Genomic DNA, 25,456 nt, shown 5'->3' with positions numbered 1-25,456 from the left:
TTAACTCTCATCTCTGCTGGAGTTCACAAATTGGCAAACATCTCTGGCCTCAACTAGCAGTGGGGCTCAGATTACATCTATCACTGGGGATTTCACTAAATATAAAGGAACACTATACTCTTAGAAGAGTGATCAAATGTGCAACAGAGGACAGACAGTTACGCTTTACCTTCCTCATTGGAACTACTGCTGCTGCTGCTAAGTCACTTCAGTCGTGTCCGACTCTGTGACACGACCACATAGACAGCAGCCCACCAGGCTCCCCTGTCCCTGGGATTCTCCAGGCAAGAACTCTGGAGTGGGTTGCCATTTCCTTCTCCAATGCATGAAAGTGAAAAGTGAAAGTGAAGTCGCTCATTTGTGTCCGACTCTTCGGGGCCCCATGGACTGCAGCCTACCAGGCTCCTCCATCCATGGGATTTTCCAGGCAAGGGTACTGGAGTGGGGTGCCACTGCCTTCTCCGCATTGGAACCACTGCCTTATCCAAATTCCCCATTACCTAAGTGCCCACTGTCTTCACAAGTTCTCTAGTGGACATGGATACTCTGACCCAATGAGTAATAAATTGAAAGAAAAATAAATCTTTGATACTTAAACTCAGCTTGAGAAAATGAGACTTCACTGATTAAAATGGGAATATTATTCCCTAGGTTAAAATATTTCATATAGCCTAATATAGATTTTAAAAAGGTCTACAGAAATTAAGATTCATCATACAAGAAGTACTTAAGGAAGGAGGCTGTTTTGCTTTTCTTTTCACCGTCCTCCCATTCAATAGTGATGTTGTGCGTCATTAGTTTTCTCTTCTGCCACTTGAGCTTTTGGAGTCACAGCTAGGAAGAGTGTACTTAACCCAAGATCATGAGGACCTTATTCCTATGTTTTCTTCTGATCAGATCAGATCAGATCAGTCGCTCAGTCGTGTCCGACTCTTTGCGACCCCATGAATCGCAGCACGCCAGGCCTCCCTGTCCATCACCAACTCCCGGAGTTCACTCAGACTCACGTCCATCGAGTCAGTGATGCCATCCAGCCATCTCATCCTCTGTCGTCCCCTTCTCCTCCTGCCCTCAATCCCTCCCAGCATCAGAGTCTTTTCCAATGAGTCAACTCTTCGCGTGAGGTGGCCAAAGTATTGGAGTTTCAGCTTTAGCATCAGTCCTTCAAAAGAAATCCCAGGGCTGATCTCCTTCAGAATGGACTGGTTGGATCTCCTTGCAGTCCAAGGGACTCTCAACAGTCTTCTCCAACACCACAGTTCAAAAGCATCAATTCTTCGGCTCTCGGCCTTCTTCACAGTCCAACTCTCACATCCATACATGACCACAGGAAAAACCATAGCCTTGACTAGACGAACCTTTGTTGGCAAAGTAATCTACAATCTATTTTGAGTTAATTTCTCAGAGAAGTATAAGGAAGAGGTCCAACTCTATTATTTCGGATGTGGATATTGTGCTGTCCCAGCACCATTTGTTGAAATGACTATTCTTTCCTCACCTAAATGTTCTGATATTGTTGTTGAAAATAAATTGACCTTATATATAAGGTTTACTTTTGGATTCCCAGATCTATTGTATTGATGTCCATGCTTATCCTTAGGCCAGTACCATATTTTCTTCATGACTAGTTTTGCTGTAAGCTCTGAAACTGTGAAGTATGAATCCAACTTTGTCTTATTTTTTTAAGACCGTGTCTTCTATTCTGGATGTCTTTCATTTCCATATGAAATTTAAGATCAGCTTGTCAATTTCCACAAAAAACCTACGTGGGGTTTTTAATAGAGACTGTGTTGAATCTGAAGATCAAGAAGGGGAAAATGTTCATTGTAATAACATTGTCGTACAATCCATAAACACGGAGTGTCTTTCCATTCATTTAGGTATTCTTTAATTTCTCAGTCTTTTGAGTTTTTGTAGTGTAACTTTTGCTCTTCTTTTATTAACTTTATTCCTAAGTAATGAATACTTTTACGTACTGTGGTAAATGGAGTTTTTTTTTAATTCATTTTGGATTGCTCATTACACATAAGATTTTTGTATAGTGATCTGCACCTGGCAACTTTGCTAGTTCATTTATTGGTTCTAGTAGATTTTCAGTGCATTCTTTGGGATTTTCTGATGTGTAAGGTCATCTGACTCCACCGTCAGGCAGCTGAAAGCATTCAGACCTCATACTTCCCCATTTCCTTTTGCCCACATCTGGGAAAGCCAATAAGAAAGTCTAGGTATTCCTTCCCTTGGTGTTGGAAGTTCAAATCCATGAGCCCTAGCCTGCACACAGGAACCAACATTCCAATCTATCCTTAGCCACAATAAAAGCAAAGGTCATTTGCCCCTTCCCCACTCAGGGTCAGAAAGCCTCATGATGTGAGTGATAAACGTTTTCATATTCTCTTGGTGCCTGTGTGGTATCAATAGTCTTCATATCTGAACTGAGTGGGAAAGTGAAATATTGATCCTACCCACTATGGGGCAACAATAAGAAAAAAGGCAAAAAACAGAAACAATTCAAACATTCTACAGTAGGGACAGCCATTAAAATTATATATCTGAGAACTAATAATATAGGAACGTGCTCATGATATAATATTGTGATAAAAAGTATAAAAATCAATATGCAAGATAATCTCAGTTTTCATTTTGAATATTAATATATGCACATACAGACATATGTAGAAGAAAGAACAGAAGAAAACATGTTAGAAGTATTACTGGGTTGGTTGTGGGATCACAAGTTTATTTTTATTCCTTAATGTTGTATATTTTTCAAACTTTTTATGAAGAATGTTTATTATTTATTTTATCATTAATCAATACAAATACAAGCCAAAAATCCTACCAGGGAGTCATAGGTCTAATTTAAAATTATAGTCTATCATAAAAAACTCTACAAACAATAAATGCTGGAAAGGGTATGGAGAAAAGAGAACCTTCTTACAGTGTTGGTGGGAATGTAAATTGATACAGCCACTATGGAGAATAGTATGGAAATTCCTTAAAAAACTAAAAATAGGACTACCATGTGACCCAGCAATCCTACTGCTGGGCATACACCCAGAGAAAACCTCATTCAAAAAGACACATGCACCCCAAAGTTCACTGCAGCACCGTTTACAGTAGCAGGATATGGAAGCAACCTAAATGTCCATCAACAGAGGAAAGGACAAAGAAGATGTGGTGCATACACACAATGGAATACTACTCAGCCATGAAAATGAATGAAATGATGCCATTTGCAGAGACACAGATGGACCTAGAGACTGTCGTACACAGTGAAGCACATCAGAAAGAGAAAAATGCTGCATATAGACACAAATGTGTGGACCGAGGAGCCTGGTAGGCTGCCGTCCACGGGGTCATAGGAGTCAGACACGACTGAGAGACTTCACTTTCACTTTTCCCTTTCATGCACCGAAGAAGGACATGGCAACCCACTCCAGTGTTCTTGCCTGAAGAATTACAGGGATGGGGGAGGCTGGTGGGCTGCCGTCTATGGGGTCGCACAGAGTCGGACACGACTGAAGCGACTTAGCAGCAGCAGCAGTATATGTGGAGTCTAGAAAATGGTACAGATGATCTTATCTGTAAAGCAGGAATAGAGACACAGACGTAGAGAACACAAGTATGGATACCAAGGGGAAAGTGGGGCTGGGATGATTTGGGAGATTGACATTGCCATATATACACTATAGATATAGATATTATATATAAAATAGATAACCAATGAGAACCTACTATGTAGCTCAGGGAACTCTACTCAGTGCTCTGTGGTGATGTATATGGGAAAGAAATTCAAAAATGAGGGGATATATGTACATATATTGCTGATTCATTTTGGTGTACAGCAGAAACTAATACAACATTATATAGCAACTATACTTCAATAAAAATGAATTTAAGAAAACAGAATTGGGTACTAGGTGGCTTGATTTGGCTAAAGTACAGATACCTGAGACTTCTCCTGAGACACCTGTCTTTAGTTAGCTTAGTTAGGGCTTTGCATCTATTTAATTATAATTTCCATTGGTGCTGAATTAATCATCCAATAAAAATAAAGCATTGGAACAAGTTTTCTTCTGGAAAGCATGCGGTTAGCATAACATTTACAAAATAAACACATGCAAGAAAAAAAGGAAAAGTAGAAAGGAGATAAGAAGGAAACAATCTCTTGCAAGAGCTTTTGATTAGCTTTGGTATTTACAGATTCATCTTTCGTAACATCTTTTTTTCTTTGTTCCCGTGTTCATTCTCCAGCTATAGTCTCAGTTTACCGTTATTATCCATTGCTAACTTTACTCAATGTTTTCTAATTCTGCAGTCTGTTTCTTAGGTCTCCCAAGAAGACTGCTTGCAGAGATATACTTGTAAAATATAGAGCCCTTGCTATTTTATAGCCCTGACAACATTTCAAATTTTCAAGGCAGAGAGGACTCTTCAAAAAGTGACTCTTGCTTTATCTTCTAATAAAGCTCTTTGCCCAGAATATCTTTTCTTCCTTGCATCTGCCTCATCTTTTTGATCAAGTGTTTCTTCTACTGTCTTTTCTGAATTTATCTCCATCTACACAGCATAGCAAAGCATGAGTGCTCAGTCGTGTCTGACTCTTTGTGACCCCATGGACTGCAGCCCACCAGACTCCTCCGTCTGTGGGATTTCCCAGGAAAGAATACTGGAGCAGGATGCCATTTCCTCCTCCAGGGGATCTTCCCGACCCAGGGATCTCATCCGCATCTCTTCCGTCCCCTGCATTGGTGGGCAGGTTCCACGAGCACCACCTGGGAAATCTTCTCTGCACTGAAGTAACTTGTGTGAAAGTGAAAGCCACTCAGTCGTCCCTGACTCTTTGCACCCCCATGGACTATACTGCCCATGGAATTCTCCAGGCCAGAATGCTGGAGTGGGTAGCCTTTCCCTTCTCCAGGGGATCTTCCCAACCCAGGGACTGAACCCAGGTCTCCCAGTTTGCAGGCAGATTCTTTAGCAACTTGTGTGGTAGGATAATATTTTTGAAATGTCTCCTTCGGTCACCCTGTCATTGGTCTTCCATGCTGTCTTTCTCTAGATCTGTGATTTTAACTCTTTTCTGACCCCTGTCATCTCTGTGAGGTTGTCTTTCTGTGGGGAGGCAATGTTGGCAAGGCAGGTGGAGGTTATCTCCTCATTCCTGTTTATCAAAAGGTGTTACTTTTTTTCTATTTTACAAGCCGGTCTTCAGTGAAGGAATACACTGGAAAACAGGTTAATAGTTTTAAAAATTTTGAACTGTAAAGCTTAACCTGAAGAAGACTGGACAGATAGAAAATGTGGGCTGTGAAGGAACAGATTAGGAAGGTAACAGGGATAGGATCTTTCTCACGGATAGGATACTGGCTGAAGCTCTGGAAAGGTAGACAATCACATTTGGGGTCACAGATTCTGGGAGACCTCAATAGTGATCCGGAGTTCTCCATTTGTGCAACAGAATTTTAGAGCCAGAAGGAATTATAAGATCCTCTAATCTGTCTTCGTTACTGTACAAGCAAAGAATGAATCCCTAGAGAAATCAAGTGGCTTTCTCGGGTTACTGGGTCACACCACAATCCTGTGGCAGGATTAAAATTGGGTTCTTCTAGACTTCCTGTGTGTGCCCTTCCCACCACATTCACTTACTCTACATGTAGGACCAGGGCACCCCTCGTGGCTCAGATGGTAAAGAATCTGCCTGCAATGTGGGAGACCCATGTTTGATCCCTGGGTTGGGAAGATCCACTGGAGGAGGAAATGGAAACCTACGTCAGTATTTTTGCCTAGAAAATCCCATGGACAGAGGAGCCTGGGGTGCTATAGAGTCCATGGTGTTGCAAAGAGTCCTGGGAACATGACTACATGACTAATATTTTCACTTGCACATGTAATATCAGTCCTTCCTGCAACTCTCTGGAAATGATCATTACCAACGGAATGATCCCAGGCATGACTGCTCATTGTTCTGCTCTCTGATAAGGGAAAAAAGGGACTTTGACATGAGTCTCCTGAAAACCTTATGGTACAAGTTTGTGTCTGAAACTTTACACATGAGGGGATCTGAAACACTCAGCTACTTTTGCACTGTGGTTGGAGCAAACTGATCCTAAATCTCAGCTCAGAGATCTATTTTCCATCCCTGTTGAGCAGCCCAGGGACTCAGTGAGGGGTCTGAGTTTGAGATAATCCAGACTGAACATTTCACTGACCCCTCACCTCCACACACATGTACATGGATGTGTACACACGAACACACACACACTGTCTCTTCCTCTCAACATCACTTATCTTGGCTTAAGCTTGTCTGCCTGTACCACCTGTGACCTGGATGTTATAATCACAAGGCCAAAAGGGAACCATCCAGGAATCATCTAGCTAATGGAATTCTGTCTTCACAAAAGCAGCCTCAATGTTTTCCAGTCAAGCTGCCACTCTCTGTTCGCTTATGCAGTAACTCTGCAAACCATCATTCAGTGCCAGCAGGGGAAGAATAAACTGGTTCTCATTTCCCCAAATTAATCAAAGTTAGCATTTTGTAGGGATTGCATTTATCATCTCATAACAGTTTGACAAATGAGGATCCTCCACATCCTTTCCTTGTTAGTCTGTACACTCAGCCCTCTGGGTTGCTTAGACATTCCCACTTCAGGCTAATTTCAAGAAATTCCAGAAAATGGTTAGAAACTAAGGTTGTAAGATGCTTTAGACGTGGGTGAATGCTCTTTGCCTCTTTTTTTTTTGCTGGAGACAAACCTGTCCTCTCAGTTCTTCATCACTCACATCCCAGAGAGTAAATATGCTTCATCTGATTGGTAATAGCTTCCACATCCTATCTTGGGAAGGAACTTAAAGTCTTATTTGGACTCACAAGGAAGGAGAGACCTAATACATTAGTGACGTACGATGGCCTGAGCTGCAGGAAAATAATCGCAAGTCTCCAGCATGGTTTGAGTGTTTGATTTAGGTAGAATATGACACTGCAGATAAAGGTGGAGATGAGGGAGAGGCACGCTCACTCTGTGAGTCCTAAGCCAGGCCTCCACTGTCCCCCGGAAACAACATTGACTTGGCAGTCCAGCACACACCTGGCCTTGTCCTTATCCACTCTGTCTCTTGCCTTCTTCACTAAAAACACCGTTCTCTTTTGTAGCATGACAACATTCCATAACAAGGCCTGAGCAGCTCTGAGACTCTAGACAAGTTGGAAGCCACTATAAAATACATATTTCTTCTGAAGGTAAGCTTTAGAAGGAAACGTTCCAAAAGGCTTATTGTCTTTTGTTCATGTCTGGCCTATCAGAATTTATTATGACTCAGATACAAAGGCTCTTGAATGGATATAGAATAAACATGGACTCATGGGCATGGTCCAGACCCATGATTTGATTGCCATGGTAGACATTTGTCTCCTTCATGACCCAAATGAAACCCACCACTAACCCAGTCAACCTCATCTTCCCCAGTGGGCTCCTAGACTATTAATAGTAGCATCTGTCTGACCTGGGAACTTGTAAGAAATTAAAATCTCAACCCTACTTACATACTTGCTCTCACACTTACTCTATTCATACTCACTCACTCATATTTACTCTATTCACTCTCACACTTACTGAATCAGAATTTCTGAAATTGGGGTGCAGCAATTTATTTTTGAGACAGTCATTTGAGTGATTCTGATGCATGCCAACATTTGAAAATCAACATCTTGCAATGCTGCCTAATAGCCTTTTCTGCAAAGATGGAAAGCATGTCCTCTGCTTGTACTGTATACTATCACAGTCACTAGCCACATGAGACTCCTGAGCATTTGAAATGTGCAAGTGAGCGATTTAATTTTTAATTTTATTGAATTTTAATAAATTTAAATGTACCTAAGCATATGTGGCAAGTGGCCAATATACAAGATAGCGTAACTCTAGGCTGGTAGTATTTAAATATTTGGGGTTCTGAGAACTTTTTGAGAATCTTGTGAAATCTATAAACCTATCCATAGGAAAAAATGCACCTGTTCCAATAAACAAAATTTGGTAAACAGCTTCTGGAGGTTAAAGGAAATTGCAGAGCATTCAAAAAAATTCATTAAGTATCCACTCTCAAAATTTCCAGCAGAATTTACAATTTACAAGTCATAGTTAAACTGTTAAAATAAATCATCTTTATATGTATCATGTAAAAACTTATTTTCTAAACCAATGAAAACACAGATTGACATAGATTGAGGTCTAAGACATGTATTCAAAAATATTTCACCAAACCAATTTTCTGGACCCAAAAACAGCTTTGATGCCAAACATTAGAAAGCCCAGCCAAATTTTACAAAATTTTAGAAACCCCAGCAAAATTCTAATTTTGCCTAAGAACATCTGTCCCCATTTTAAAATATCCCTCAATTGTTGCCACTGATATGTGTTGCAACACTGATCAGGCCAGTAGGATATGAAAACTTATATAGGAAAGTACAGAAGTGCCCACAGTTTTTGGATATCTGATAGGATGGATGCCACCTTCCCATGGAAGACTACGCTCTTGCAGAAGGACTGATCTGCATGTGGAAGGTGAATTTTGTCCCCTATCTCCAAACTCTTTTCTGATGTAAAAACAGGTGGTCCTGAGGTCTGTATGCCAATCTCCCCACCTTTCGTATTCCTCTATAACTATTTAAAACCCACCATCTCTGAAGCTCAGCTGAAAAATGCTGCCTCCACTATGTAACACTAAGATTTCCATTTTGCAGAATCTTAGACTGTACATCCCTTCCTCCACTGCCCCAATCACAGCATTTGTAACATTCACCTGAAATTTTGTGATTTATACTTCTGTCTTCCCAATTACAAGTTCATCCAGGAGACGGGTCATATATTTTTTCTTTTTGTAACTTGCATATTTTCCACCTCAGAGATGAAAGCAAGACAGGTGTATACACACACTTATCAAGTAAATAACTCAGATTTAACTAGTATTTGAGCGCTCATATGGAACAAATCTTGTGCTAGACAATGTCTCATGTCCTTGCATTCAGTCACCACAACAGCCCTGAGAGGCATATAGCATTAGATTCAGGTTGAAGATATGAAGGCTCAGAGATACTGGACAAAGTTTCCGATCCTAGTGTAAAGTTAAATTTAAGTGGGGGCGTCAGCGTGAAGACACCTGGGTTCAAATTGCAGCTCCACCACCTATAGCTGTGTGACCCTGGATGTGCTGTTTATGTGAAACCCCAGTTCTTTCAAGAAATAGGGCTGGTAATTGTAGCTAACTCACAGGGAGAAAATAATATTAGTGCATAGAATACTGTCCACATCATGACTTCTAAATATCTTTATCCAGTAAAAGTAATCAGTTTTCCTTGGGCAAATGGTTAATTTCAGGGTTAGGACAAGAAAAACCTAAGTCTGAAGAAAAGAAGAAAAATAAGGAACAGTACAATAAATAATGGGAGAACATAAAAAATACAAGGCCAAATGAAAGGTCTCCAAATGGGAAAATCTTAGATAATTCAATTGACAAAGTAAAGATAGGAACAGATTATAATTCATAGAATAAAGTAAGGACCTGAGAGCATAATGAAATAAATATAAAGATACATAGGTACATTGATAGATAGTAAGAAGAGAACAGTACACTTTTCCTTACAACAAAATTTCAGCTAATAAATATGGAAGGAGTGATGGAAGTAGAAAAACAACCATTTGGCAAACACCACAGTAACACTGTTGCAGGGAAGGACCACCGATGGACGCTAAGACTGATGATGAGCCTCTGACTACTTAGATAGTCTCCAAGTTTCCTCCCACAGGATAAGTATTAAATTCAAAGGCAAAACCACAACTTTAAAGTGGAAAAAACTCACAAATAAGATAGGCAGGCTACAGTCCAGAGGGTGGCAATGAATTAGACATAACACAGCAAATAACACTTTTACACTTTTTTCCACTATGCACATATTTTTGAGACTTTTCCATGCTGTTTTGTGTATGAGTAGCTCAGTGCTTTTTTTTACTCAGTAATATCCCATTGTATGGACATACCAATATATTTGGAGTTGGGTTGTTTCTTTTTTTTGTTTTGGTTACTATGAATAATGCTGATATAAACATTTGTGGACAGGGAAGTCTGGCATGCTGCAGTTCATGAATGTTCACCCACCCATTGACAGACATTTGGATTTCACCTTGTTAGAGATTTGTTAGATATCACGCACTATAATTTTTAAAAATCTTTTCATTTTGAATTAATTTCCAACTCACAAAAAGTTGAAAAATTAGTCAAAACAATTCTTTCAGAGCCCCCCAATATTAACATCTTATATAAACACAGTATAATTATCAAACATTAATACAATACAATTGTCTCCTCTAAATACCTTACTCAAAATTTTCCAATATTCTTTTTTTGGTAGGGGATCAAACTCAGGGTCACTAATTTCAATTAGTCATCACGTCTGCTTAGTTTCCTTTCCTCTGGAACAGTTGCCAATTCTTTCTTTGTTTTACAAGACATATTTTTTAAAAAACTGGGTATTTATTTTTATGAAATATCCCTCAATGTGGACTTTTTCGATGTTTCTTCATGAGTAAATTAAGGTAATGCATATTTGACAAGAATAGCATGCTGGTGCTTTTTCACTGCATTATATCAGGAGGTACATAATGTTAATTTGTGATGTTAATTTGGATAACACAGTTTAGGTGATAACTCAGCTTAGGTTATATCCGTGGATGAAGATGTAGTCCATTCATGAAATGGACTATTATTATCTAGAAAAAGGGAGGAAGTATTAACGCATATGATAGCATAGATGAACCTTGAAAACATCATACTAAGTGAAATTCAAAGCCAGTCACAAAAGACCACATTCTATGATTCTATTCCTATGAAATCCAGAACTGGAAAATCTATAGAGATAGAAAGCAGATGACTAGTTGACAGGGGTTGGAAAGTATATGGGGAATGGAGAGTGATTTCAAATGAGTAGGGGATTCCTTCCTGGGATAGTGAAAATGTCCTAAAATTACATAATGGTGACAAGTGTACAATTCTGTAAATCTATTAAAAAGAACTATACTGTTACACTTTAAATGAGTGAATTTTATTATATGTGAATTATATCTCAATAAAAGTATTTTTAAAAGAATTGTGTCTGGCACATATAAATGTTCTAAAAAAATGTGGCACACACTGCTGCCACCAATGACAATGATGATTGGTGGTGACGATACTGTTGTTGTTTCCTCACTGGAGCTTGTGGCCTGCCCAGCATCAACTTGTGAGGCTTATAAATAGGCTGGGGAAAAATGACTTACTTATTTAACTGCCTTTTCCTATCCACAGGGAAGCCAGACAATCCCTCTCTCCCCTGCTGCTGCTGCTGCTGCTGCTGCTGCTAAGGCGCTTCAGTCATGTCCGACTCTGTGTGACCCCACAGACAGCAGCCCACCAGGCTCCCCCGTCCTTGGGATTCTCCAGGCAAGAACACTGGAGTGGGTTGCCATTTCCTTCTCCAATGCATGAAAATGAAAAGTGAAAGTGAAGTCGCTCAGTCGTGCCCGACTCTTAGCGACTGCATGGACTGCAGCCTACCAGGCTCCTCCATCCATGGGATTTTCCAGGCAAGAGTACTGGAGTGGGGTGCCATCGCCTTCTCTGCTCTCTCTCTCCCCTAACTGAGGGGAAAAAAAAGGGTTGAAGAAGGAGCTATTTCAGTTGCAAGCACAGATGCAAAGATGAAGATGCCAACATTCCAGGACAAACTGTGACCCAGGAGAGACAGAGCCATCTATTTAGCTTTTATGGATTTCTTTTTACTTATCTCTCTGTTGTTTACTAAATAATCGATTTATTTTTCAGCTTTCAAAGGGCTGCATTACTGCCATGTGTTGTTGTTCAGTTCCCAATGCATCAGGTAAGAAAAACCCAGGTATGTTTATTGCAGGTGCAAAGACTTGATCAGGATGACAAACAGCTGTGAATTTTTAGAGGAAGAGACTGGGGGTAAACTTTAGAGGGCTCTGCATGCCAGGTGGGAGGAGCTGACCAGACAGGCAGGTGGCACATTGTATAGGCCCACATTCCAGCCCTAGGGACTTGCAGACCATCTCCCATCTCTACAAATGGAAATACTGAAGACAGCATGAATGCCACCTCATCTTGGGTCTCAGATCAGCCTTAAACAGCTGAGGGTTGTCATTAATCTTGAGGAGCTTCCAAACATAGTATTTGGCTGGAATTTATGAGAGGACTTTGAGGCTTGCTCCTTGCTGCTCACAGCCTCCAATCCTTGATTATTGTGAATGAAGCAAAGCCAAAGCAAACAATGCTGATGGCTGAGCACAGGCAGAGCTAGCCCTGAGGTGTCACAATCAAAACTCACAAACAGTTGTTCCACTGTACAAGCCCATGCAGCAGGCTTTTCTGAAATTAATAAATGTCCATGGAGTTCTCCTCAAAAGGAAGCTCTGATACTCTGGAAGAAAAAAAAAAGGGGGGGGGGGAGGCCAAAGGGAATTGCTCTCTGAAGCTACATTCTTAACTAATTTGTTCCGAATCTCCTCCAGTCATACATGTGAGAAATGACATCTGAGGGCAAGGGGTAACAGTTCAGAGATAAAACAAGTTGAAGGCATTTAAAGTGCTTGCCAAGGAAAAGTGCTCATCTGATAAAAATTTAGACAGGAAGGATGCCAAAAACCAGGAGAGACACAACTGAGAGATGTGATGAGGTGATTGCTGGTCCAGCTGTCAGACTTGTCAATGGTGTGGAGATGCCAGATTTTAACTCAAATGCAACGTCAGCTCCAGAGCTGCCTCTATTTCCCCGCATGGTTTTCATTAAGAAAGCACGAAGACTTGATTCCAACTATAAATACATTATTTGGGGCCAGTTCAAGATGTAAATTAGTTGGTTGATCCATCTTCTCTTCAAAAACAGGATGGAAGTAGAAGGAAGAGAATATAGTCTGACACCTCCACCATTACAACACTGGAATAGAACCAGGGAGGATTTACTTGAGTTGTAGTTGTGGGCAGGCTGGAAGATAAGACATGAAGGGTAGGGTGGGGCTTGAATTGCCTTGAGGAAGGCAGTATTTTCTATATTAGTCTTTAAGAGTCCCACCAGAAACAATGGTATGAGGAGTGGCAACTCCTGTATAATTCTGGAATGTCAAACCAGATCAGGATTCTGTGTTACCATAAATACTGACCATAAATACAGGCCTAGGTATATGCGGGCTGTAAGACTGTAGGCAACATTGTGTTCCATCCGCTTGCTTAAAATACATAAGATAAATATATAAAAAGAAAGGTTGAACTTTTTTTACAGGAAAGAAAAGGACTAGGGCCATGGAAGTATACCCTCCCATTCAGTTCAGTTCAGTTTAGTCGCTCAGTTGCGTCCAACTCTTTGCAACCCCATGAATTGCAGCTAGGTGTTGTTAAGGAATTGGGTGAAGAAAGGCGGACAATTTAAAGCTCCTGATATAATTATAGTTATCAAATACTTACTTGTTCCTTTCAAATTATTATTCTCCTCATATAATCCATGAAACTCACCATAATGAATCTGTTCAGGGCACTGGAAGGCAAGAAACTTGTACCCCAACCCACCACCAACCGAAAGTTAATGAATAGAGGGAATATCTTCTTAGATAATTTAAAAGTCAGTATACAACATCAAAGCCTCTTTCTCCTTGTTATGCTTGCCAACTCAGTGCTCTCTCTAGTTTCTATACTTAGCAGAGCACACCCAGACCTTTTTAAACATAAACTTCTTAGCCAGATATGCATATTCTTCTTGGTGGAACAAACATCCATATTTAGATCCTGTAGGCATTGTCCCCCAAAGGAAGCATCAGGGCCAGGAGATTTAGGAAACATTAAAGTTTCCTTACAAAGATGGCTAGGCTGATGTCTCTTGCTTGCAGGCACATGGTAGACTTTGAAGCATAATAATCGATAAGCAATGAGCTATCAAGGAGATGCTGGGTGAAAAGAGGGTTTTCTGATACTTTCAATTCCAATCAAGAAGGGTAACAGGGAAAGAATTTACCCCTCAACACCTCAAACAACTAACACATTGAACAAAATGTATAAAAGGAGAGTTTTCAATCATTCAACATATGGTAGAGCTGGATGGTGTGCACTAAGGGAGGGGAAACAAATGAAGTAATTTCCAGGGTTGTTTAATTTGCTGCCCAAAGAGAATTTCCAGGTCCCACAACAGAAACAGGGACCCAAATGGAGCCCACAGTTTCTCTGAATAGAAGAGGTGGTGCTAGGAGCAAGAGGTCAAATTAGCTAAAATTCAAAGGGTAGATTACTGAAGAGGAAAGAGCTGCACTGAAAGAGTTCTGGGAAATGACAGATAATCAGCCTCACGTCTTTAGCTGACCAGGGCATGTGTATAAGGCAATTACATGAGTCTCGGAAGAAAACCACCTGAAGGGAACACAAGGAATAATCCCAAGACATTACACAGAGCGGGGAAGAGTTCATATGCCCACCACCTAGAATGGAAAATCTATTAAATCACGAGGCTATGGACAGAGTACCCAGAGGATATAGGCTCAACAGTGGGGCAAAATTATCCCTAGATTAAGGCAGCTTTTGGGACAACTAGCAAAACTCAAAAGCAAATCTTGAAAGGCAACAAATCAAGGAAACAATGAAAGGTATATTCACTGGAAAAGAAGAAATAAAACAGTCTCTGTTTGCAGACAACATGACTGGCTATTTAGAAAGTCCCACTGAATCTATAAAATAACTCCTAGAATAAGAGAGTTCAATAAAGTGGCAGGTAGAAAATGGACACGGAAAAATCAATACCATTCTCTACATGCTGAAAATGAATAAGTGAAATCTGAACTCAATAATTCAGTGCTATTTAAAACTGCTCAAAGAATATGAAATACTTAGGTATAAGTTTAATGAAATACATAAAAGATCTTTATGATGAAGATTACAAAAAGTTGTAAAAAGTAATTTTTTAAAATTCTGTTCACTTGGAGACGGATACCATGTTCATGGATTTGAAGACCAATTGTGGTTAAAACATCATTCTTCCTAAACTGATCTATAGGTTTAATACCTATAAAAATCTCAACAAATATCTTCATAGACATAGACAAGCTTACATTAATATTTATCCAAAAGGAAAGCAGTTAGAATAGTTAAAACAATTTTCAAAAGAATAAAATGGGAGAAATCACTCTTTTGAATATTAAAGTTTATTATGGAAATATATATTATTGCTGGAAAGATAGATTTATCACTGGTACAATACAGACAAGCCAGAAAAAGATCCACACAAATATGAACAATTGATTTTTTTTAATGGAACAAAACAATTCAATGGAGAAAGAAGAGTACTTACAATAAATGATGCTGGAGGCAACTGGACATTCACTAGCCCAAACAAACAAACACACACCTCAAAACCTCATACTATATACAAATTTAACACAATGGGAATCATCAGCTTAAATTTATAATGTAATAAAACTCCCTAATTTCCCCAAAAGATATTTGGAATAGAGAACTAGGCAGAATTTATAGGACTGAGACCAAAGCACAATTCATAACAGGAAAATTTGATGTTTTAGACCCCTTCAAAATTAAAAATGTTTGGTGAATGAGAGATCTTTTTTTAAAAAAGATGCAAAGGTAAAAGTACATTATGTGGCAAAAAATTAAATTAAGTCAGAAGTAAATAAGATAAAGCTAACTGAAAAATCTGAACATATTTAGAAACAAAATATTAACTAAAACTGTAATTCAAGAAAGAAATCAAACTGGAAATTTAAAAAACTAATTAAAACAATATATCAAAATTTGGGGAATGGATCTGAAATATTATTTAGAACAAAATTTATAGGACTAAAGATCAATATTAGAAAAAATAGGTCTCAAATCAGTGCCTTCCCCTCTAACTTAGGGCTTCCCTTATGGCTCAGCTGGTAAAGAATCTGCCTGCAATATGGAAGACCCGGGTTCGATCCCATGGTTGGGATCCATGGAGAAGGAAAAGGCTACCCACTCCAGTATTCTGGCCTGGAGAATTCCATGGATTGTATAGTCCATGGGGTCACAAAGAGTCGGACACCACTGAGCAACTTTCACTTCACTTCACTAACTTAAAAAAAACAACTGTAAAAAGAGAAAACTAAAAGGAAAGCAAGTAGCAAAGAAATAATAAAAATAAGAGCAAATATTAATAAAATTGAGAACAAAAAAAAAAAAAGAAAAGAAAATCAAAGATGGTCTTGAAAAAGATCAATAAAACCATATGCCTCTAGTCAGACTGAATCAGAAAAAATGAGAGAACTCTTAAATTAGCAATACCAAGAATGAAAGAAGTAAAAGTAATACAGATTAATACTGAAATTAAAAAGATAATAGAACTTTATAAATGCCATTAATTTCAACAAATGAAGTAAAATAACTAAATCTTTGGTAAATACAAAACATGAAAGTTCATTCAAGAAAAAATGTACAGCATGAATAGCACTATATATATATTAAATACAATTAATTTGAATTAAAAATTCTCCCTAAGATCAGGAACCCAGGAAGGCCACTTTTACAAATTCTATTCAACATTTAGTGTTTTAAGGGATGAAATAGAAACAAAAAGAATATGTAAAACTGCCTTTCTTTGCAAAGGACAGGATCATCTATATAGAAAATCACATGGTATATACAGAAATAAGCTGTTGGAACTTAAAATGGGTTTATAAAAGTAGCTGTGTACAAGATGAATATACAAAAATCTACTGAATCTACACATAAAAGCAACAATCAGAAATTGAAATTAAGCAATAGCATAAAAACATGAAATACTAAGGGATGGGCCTGTAAATTGAAAACACACATTCCTGAATGAAATTAAATAGCACCTAAATAATTGGAAATATAAAACTTGCAATTGGATTGGAAGAATCAACATCATTAACATTTCAGTGCTACTCAAATTGATCTACAAAACATCAATCAAAATCCCTGCAGGAATTTCTTTGAGAATTTGGCAAATTCTAAAACTTATACATAAATTAAAAGGACCTAAAATAGTTAAAATACCTTTGGAGACCTGGTCTGTATTTAAGTCTTAAAATAAGCTAAAGGATGGCACTAGTGGTAAGGAACCTGCCAGCCAACTCTGGAAACATAAAAGACATGGGTTCGATCCCTGGACCAGGAAGATCCCCTGGACGAGGGCACAGAAACCCACTCCATTGTTCTTGCCTGGAGAATCCCATGGACAGAGAAGCCTGGCGGGCTACAGCCCATAGAGTCGCAAAGAGCAGGACACTACTGAGGTGACTTCACATGCACTCACACATGAGCTGCAGAAATCAAGATTGTGCAGTATTGGCAGTAAGAGCAATAGATCAATGAAGCAAAGGAGAAAATTCAGAAATGCATCCACATGCATGTAATTAGTTTAATTTTTACAAAGATGTCAAGGCAATTAATAAGAAATTAATAATCTTTTAAACAAATGGTGCTAAAACAAAACAAACAAACAAACAAAAACAAATGGTGTTAATGCTGAATTAGCTAGTCATGTACCTGCTTAAAAAAAAAATCAACACATTTTAGAGAATTTTAACAAGAACCAAGTTATGTACATGATATTAAAAGTGTCACTTCTGGTTCCAAACAGGATGGTGTAAGCACATTTCATCCTATGTTGTGGATGAAACTGGAACCTATTATACAGAATGAAGTAAGCCAGAAAGAAAAACACCAATACAGTATACTAACGCATATATATGGAATTTAGAAAGATGGTAACAATAACCCTGTGTACGAGACAGCAAAAGAGACACTGATGTATAGATCAGTCTTATGGACTCTGTGGGAGAGGGAGAGGGTGGGATGATTTGGGAGAATGGCATTGAAACATTTATAATATCATGTATGAAACGAGTCGCCAGTCCAGGTTCGATGCATGATACTGGATGCTTGGGGCTAGTGCACTGGGACGACCCAGAGGGATGGTATGGGGAGGGAGGAGGGAGGAGGGTTCAGGATGGGGAACACAGGTATACCTGTGGCGGATTCATTTCGATATTTGGCAAAACTAATACAATATTGTAAAGTTTAAAAATAAAATACAATTTTAAAAAATAAATAAAAACTCTAAAGTAAAACTCAAAGAATCAACCAAAAGATTCAGAAATGGGATCACAGTAGAAGTAGGTGAGGATGTCAGTACTCAAAGGATAGCTCAGTGATAAGCTCCCTGTTTTGCTCTTTTTGTTTGTTTTGGTTTGGCCTCCTTTCTATCCCAGCCTGGGAGTTATAGCCGCCCCCCAACTTCCAACAGATGAATGAACATGAAAATTAATTACAGTAGACTTCTTTGCAGAAAAGTACATTTCTACATTTAGTGAAATTATCCTTCAAATGTGAGGGAGAAACACTTTCTTAGACAAGCAAATATAAGATAATTCATTGCCAGTAACCATGTTCTGTGAGAAACTGTAAGAGTTCTTCAAGTAAAAATAAAATGATGTAGGTCATAAATTCAGGTCTACATGAAGACAGAAAAACTGTTGGAGAAGGAATAAAGCTCAATAAATACTTTTATTCTTAATTGATCTAAAAGGTGACTGCTTCTTTAAGTAATAAGAGTAACATTGTAGTAAATGATTTTAGCGTATGTATTAGTGAAATAAATGATAGAAATTTCACAGGGGACAGGTATAAATGATTATAAATATCCTATTATACATGCTATTCATATTCAGTACTGGGACTGGCATAAAAAATGGACATCGACCTATGGAACAGAATCAAGAGCCCACAAATAAATCCCTGCATATATGATCAACTAATATTAGATAAAGGAAGTCAATAATACCCAAAAGGGAAATAATACTCTTGTCAATAAATGCTGTTGAGAAAACTAGATAACTACAAGCAGAATAATGAATCAAGACTTCTATCTTACACCATGTATAAATATTAACTTGAAATATTCGAAAGTAAGATTTGAAGTCATGACATTCCTAGAAGAAAACATAAGGGAAAAGCTCCTTGACATAGTTCTTGGTAAAGATCTTTTTGAATGATACCAAAGCACAAGAAACAAAGACAAAAATAAATAAATGAGACTACATCAAACTAAAAGACTTCTGCACAGCAAAGGAAACAATAAAATGAACCTATGGAATGGAATATTTGCAGACCATATACCTGAAAAGGTGTTACTATCCAAGATATATGAAGGACTCAAATAAATAAACAACAACAAAACACACTACAGAATTAAAATTTGTCAGAGGAACTAGATAGTTTTCTAAAGACAACATACAAATTGTCAACAGATACATAAAAAGGTGCTCAATATCACAAATCACCAGGGAAATGTGGATCAAAACACTAATGAAATATCACCTCACATCTCTCAGAATGTCTGTCATAAAAAGATAAGAGATATCAAGCGTTGGGGTGGACATGGAGAAAAAGATACCCTTGCATACTGCTGGTAGGAATATAAACTGATACAGCTACTGTGGGGATCAGCGTAGGGATGCCTCAAAAGTTAACACTGGAACTACCATATGATTTAGAAATTCTACTTCTGGGTATATACTACAGGAAATAAAATGACTACATTACCTCCATATTCACTGCAACATTATTTTCAACAACCAAGTTGCGGAAAGAGCCTATCAATGGATGAATGAATAAAGAAAATATGGTATATATTGATATATATGGTATACTGTATCTACAACGGAATATTGTATAGCCATAACAAACTAGGAAATTCTTCCATTTACAACAACATGGATGTACCTTGCGGAAATCATGCTAAGTGAAGTAAGCTAGACAGAAAAAAAAAATACTGTATGATCTCACTTATATGCGGAATCTCAGAAGATCAAACTCATAGAAACCAAGGACAAATTGGTAGTTACCAGAGGTGGGGAAGTGGTAGGGGATGGGCTAGATGGGTAAAGGTAGTCAAAGGGGACAAAAGTGCAGTTATAAGAGGAATAAGTTCTGGTGATGTAATGCATAGCATGGTGACTGCAGTTAACATTACGGTATTGTATATTTGAAAGTTGCTAAGAGAGTAGATCTTAAAAGCTCTCATCACAAGAAAAAACATGGTAGCTATATGAAGTGATCTATTTTAACTAAAGTTGCTCTGGTGATATTTATACATATATCAAATCATTGTGTTATACATCTTAAACTAATACTTGTAATATGCTAATTATATTTCAGTAAACTGGGGGGTTGAGGGAGCCAGTCTTTATTTCTGTCATAAATGTGCTAAGTTCACTCATCAGAGGAGTAAGGCCAAGGAAAGGTTATTTCAGGCTCTGCACTGAAGCTTGAGAAGGAACCCCTAAGGCTGAACTTTCCAGGGCTACAGTCTTAGAATCAAACACAGTATCAGAGATGTGTCCTATAGAATTAAAGGGAAAAAAGTGTATAATGAAATAAAGCACCAACAAGTTTTGACTATCAGGTTTTAACCATTTAATAAAGTTGTAGAAAAAAGAGAGATAGCAAGGAGTGTTCAAATCCATGTTAAGTTATTAAACTTCCCTTCTTCACCTCTTGATGTATCCCCAAAGTACAGGCCAGTAAGAAACAAACAAGGCTAGCTCTAACGTGCTCTGTTAGCATGAATTAGAACATTTTTCTAACCTTTCTAAATACTTGATTTTCCATTTCCTCCCCATTAGTTCTACCATTCCTGCACCAGTGGTAGAATTCCTTGTTCCTTCAACATACATGAATTGTCTGTAATCTGTTCTTTTAACTTGTGGGGAAATTATTTTTCCTGGATTCTTCTATATACATTGAAGTCCTTTTCAAAGAAGATAACTCTGCATTGAGATAACGCTCAAAAGGCTACAACTCACACATACACAATATTCACATCCTGTGTAAATCTCAAACAAGTTATTTCTACTGAAGAAGAAATCTGTCAAACCATCAAATTGGTTATTCTTGTCAGTTCAAGTAGACATAACTGACCAGAGAGAAAGGTTATGTTTAGAAAGACTGATGAATCCAGAATTCACTTTATTTCATAATTATATCCCTGACTTTGTCATTAATATCATGCATCAATTATGTGAAAATAGGTAAGATATTAAATCTACATAGATTCAACAACATTGGTAAAATGTGTGAGCTGGCATTGGAGTTCTTTAAAATTTTTTCCATATCTAATATACTACTCTAGAAATGACTAAATCTTTCACTTTTCAATTCAGTATTTTTGTCCCAAATACAGTATTAAAATATTCAACCTGGGCATATAATAAGTCTTGGTACAATATGAAAATACCACCATATGGTTTTATAATTGTACAAGGGTATAATAGTATCACAATCATATGTCAGTTGATTCCAATAGCAATTTTTCTAGTAAGACCTATTATGTTTGGGAAAAAGACAGTGAAGGAAAGAGCTATCTACAGATTTCATATTTCATCTAACAGCAGTTGAGAAAAAAGAAGACACACTATATTTTTCTAATCTTTCCTGTTAAAGTTTCTGAGATTGTTTCCTCACCTGCAAAAGTTGGGATAATCAAAATCAACCTTAAAACCAATGGGAAAATCAGGTGAAACAATCTGAGTAAAGCCATCAGCTTAGAATTTCATTATTTAACAAAAAAACAAATATTGTATATTAATGCATATATGTGGAATCTAGAAGATGTTACAGATAAATCTATTTGCAGGGCAGGAAAAGAGATGAAAACATAGAGAATGGACGGGTGGACATGGGAGGTAGTGAGAGGAATTGGGAGACTGACGGATGTGCACTCACATGTGTAAAACAGACAGTTAGTGGGAACCTGCTATACAGCACAGGGAGCTCAGCTCAGTGCTCTGTGGTGACCTAGACGGGTGGGATGAGAGGAGGGGAGGGGAGGGAAGAATGTGTATAGGAAACGAGGAGCAAGATTTATGTATACATACAGCTGGTTTACTTCACTGCACAGCAGAAACTAGCACAGCAATGTAAAGCAATTATACCCCAATAACAACAACAACAAATAAATTATCTGGGAATCAGAATTGCTTCTGCCACAGAGCCTACCAAGTTGGGAATTTCTTAAGGGATCTCCAAATACCAGAAATAAAACAAGCTGATGGATGCTGTAACTGTCTAAATTTTGACAGGCCAGTTCATGGAAGAGAAGCAGGGCTAAGCATAGATGGTTTGTACAGAGTATGTCATCAATCTCAGGAAACAAAACCAGGTACAAAACCCCTAAGTGCCTTGGACCCTCTCCACTTTTCTTTTAGGTACATGAAATAAATCAAGGTGACTTTCTTAAAGAATACATACTATGCTTGAAAATTTCAGATTAGTTTCTAGTAGGCTAGTTAAAAACCACAGGACTTCAGAGTTCAACCATTCCTTAGCAATCAGTGTTTCTCATCAGGGTGTTCTGGACAAGGAAATTAATTCACCATCTACAGAGCTGTCCTGCGTACTGCAGGCTGTTACAGGAACCCCAGCCCTTTCTCACTACCTGTAGGATTAGAACTGTTCATATAATTCGTGGGGCCCAGTGCCTCGTAAAAATGCATGACTCAATGTTCAAAATAAGAAATTCAAGATGGAAACAGCAGAGAATTAAGCCAAGCACTGGACCTTCTGAGTAAGGGCCGCTGTGTGACTACATGGGTTGGACCTATGAAGCTGGTTCTTTGTGCGAGGAACCTTCTTGGTTACTGTAACTCCTTACTAAGCCCCTTTCCTCTGCCCCACTTCCTCAAGTTTTTCTTTAGAACTTTTTAGTCCAAGCTATTGTCTTACAGATAATGAAATTAAGGCCTACAAATATGCACATTGTCTAAAGTCATACTGGCAGAAAAATGCAAATAGAGGGTTAAATCGATGTTTTCTGACTAAATTTTAGCTGTTTTTCAAATAAAAACTTTACTGAGACATAATAAACACAGCATAATATTCACTATTTTAAAGTGTATATGCAAGTTCTTTTATATATGCACAGTTATGCAATCATCATCACAATTTAAGAACATCTTCATCATCCAAAAGGAAATCTCATGCCCATTATAGTCATTCTTCACTTTCTCCCAATCCCCTCTGCTTTAGGCAACCACTAACCTATTTATATAGATTCCATATTGATAATATAATTATACTATATGTGGACTTTTGTAACTGGGTTCTTCCACTTAGCATAATGTTTCAAGGTTCATCCAGGTCATAGCATACAGCAATAATTCATTTATTTTAATTGCCAAATACACTACCATGTGGATAATATTTTTTAATCAAGTTCATCATTTATTTCCACTTTAGGGGAGCTCTCATGAATATGTATCTATGAACATTCACGCACAAATTTTTCTGAGTGGGCATCTGTTCCCAGTTCTCCTAGGCATATACCTAGGAGTGGAATTGCAAGATTACAAGGTTACTCTATATTTGTAATTTGAAAACATTTTGTATCAAATTCTTTTCAGAGCACATTCACCATTTTATATTTCCAGGGACAGTGAATGTGGGCTACAATTCCTCTACAATCCTGCCTATACTTGTTATTTGTCTTTTTTAAAAAAATTAAAGCCAACCTAGGGGTTGGTATCTCTGAGGTTTTGAATGCAATTCCCTGATGACTGATAATATTGAGTATCTGGTTGTGTGTTTATTGACGATTTGTGTATCTTCTTTGAACAAATATCTATTCAAATATTTTGCCCATTTCAAAAATGGGATATTTGCCTTTTATTATTGAGTTATGTTTTTTATATATTATGAATACAAGTCCTTTATCAGATATATAATTTCAAAGAGTTTTCCGCCATTCTATGAGCTGTCTTTCCACACTGTTGATGGTGTTCTTTGAAGAACACAGATTTTTTATTTTTATAAAGTCCAGCTTATTTTTTTCTTTTGTCCCTTGTGATTTTGGTGTCATATCTAAGAAGCCACTGCCTAACCCAAGGCTACAAAGATGTATACCTATACATGTTTCTGAGACTTTTACACTCTTAGATATTATGTCCAGATCTTTGATTCATTTTGAGTAAATCTTGGTAAGTGTCCCACCTTCATTCTCCTTCATGTGACTATTTAATTTTTCCAGTGATACTTATTGAAATGACTGTTTTTTCCTCCATCAAATTGTCTTGATACCATCATCAAAAATCAGATGACTGTAAATCGGTTCAGTGCAGCCGCTCAGTGGTGTCTGACTCTGTGTGACCCCATGAACTGCAGCATGCCAGGCTTCCTTGTCCATCACCAACTCCTCAAGCTTGCTCAAACTCATGTCCATCAAGTTGGTGATGCCATTCAACTGTCTCATCCTCTGTCATCCCCTTCTCCTCCTGCCTTCAATCTTTCCCAGCATCAGTGTCTTTTCCAATGAGTCAGTTCTTCACATCAGGTGGCCAAAATATTGGAGTTTCAGCTTCAGCATCAGTCCTTCCAATGAATATTCAGGACTTATTTCCTTTAGGACTGACTGATTCCTTCAAGATGACTATAAATGTGATGGCTCATTTCCAAACTCTCAATTCTATCCCATTGATCTTTATGTCTATCCTGGTTCCAGTATCACACTGTCTTGATTATTATAGTTTTGTGTAAGTTTTGAAACTGGAAAGAAAGTCAACGCATTGAATCTGAAAGATCAATTTGGGAGAGTAGTGCCATCCTCATATCCACACTATTTTAGATATAATTGTTTTCTTAATTTCACTTTCAGATTGTTCAATGCAAGTATGTAGAAACACAATAGATTTTTCTACATTGATTTTATATCCTATTTTTAAAACCAGTTAAGAGAAGAAAAGAGAAGTAATATGGATCTATATTATCGTTTGTTATTATATAATTATCTATTTTGGTGTTGTATTTTAATGTGGTTTTGAATTCATGTGTGGGGTCTTCTGCTTTTGGTCTGAAGAATTTCACTTGGTAGTTTTGTAACACAGGTCTGCTAGCAATGAAAACAGTTTTTGTTTAGTAAACAAAATTAATGTATTTATTTCATCTTCATATTTGAAAGATAGTTTTGCTGGATATAAGATTCTTGCTTGACAAGTATTTTATTTCCAAGCATTTGAATATGTCACATCACTTGGCTTTTTTGTCTCCCGTTTTTGGTAAATTACTGGTTAATTCCTGTTGACTGTTGGGGTTGGGGGTCAGGAGTGAGGAGTTACTGTGTAATGATTACAGATTTTCTTCTCAGGGTAATGAAAAAGTTTAGGAAATATACAGTTGTGATGCTTGTACAATACTGTTACTATAATTAATGCCACTGAATTGCACATGGGCAGGAGTAGCTTTGAGTCTAGTCTTTAATGACTATTTTTGAATGCCGGAGAGTTCTTCTTAGCTGTCTTTTTTCCTGTCATTCTCTATAGTAAATTTACTAGCCTTTTGTTTAGATTTTTGTTCTCATGGAGTTATTACAGCCCTGGTATTC

General features: G+C 37.8%; 1 protein-coding gene across 1 annotated transcript in view; it reads right to left on the bottom strand.

Annotated features, from left to right (window-relative positions):
* Positions 1–25,456, bottom strand: part of LRMDA (leucine rich melanocyte differentiation associated) — an 864,553-nt gene that overhangs the window by 94,561 nt on the left and 744,536 nt on the right. The window lies entirely within an intron of this gene.

This window comes from Bos taurus, chromosome 28 (genome assembly GCF_002263795.3).
Source record: "Bos taurus isolate L1 Dominette 01449 registration number 42190680 breed Hereford chromosome 28, ARS-UCD2.0, whole genome shotgun sequence".
Taxonomy (NCBI): domain Eukaryota; kingdom Metazoa; phylum Chordata; class Mammalia; order Artiodactyla; family Bovidae; genus Bos; species Bos taurus.
The sequence above is the reverse complement of the archived record's forward strand: the minus strand, read 5'-3'. Positions and strand labels throughout refer to the sequence as shown.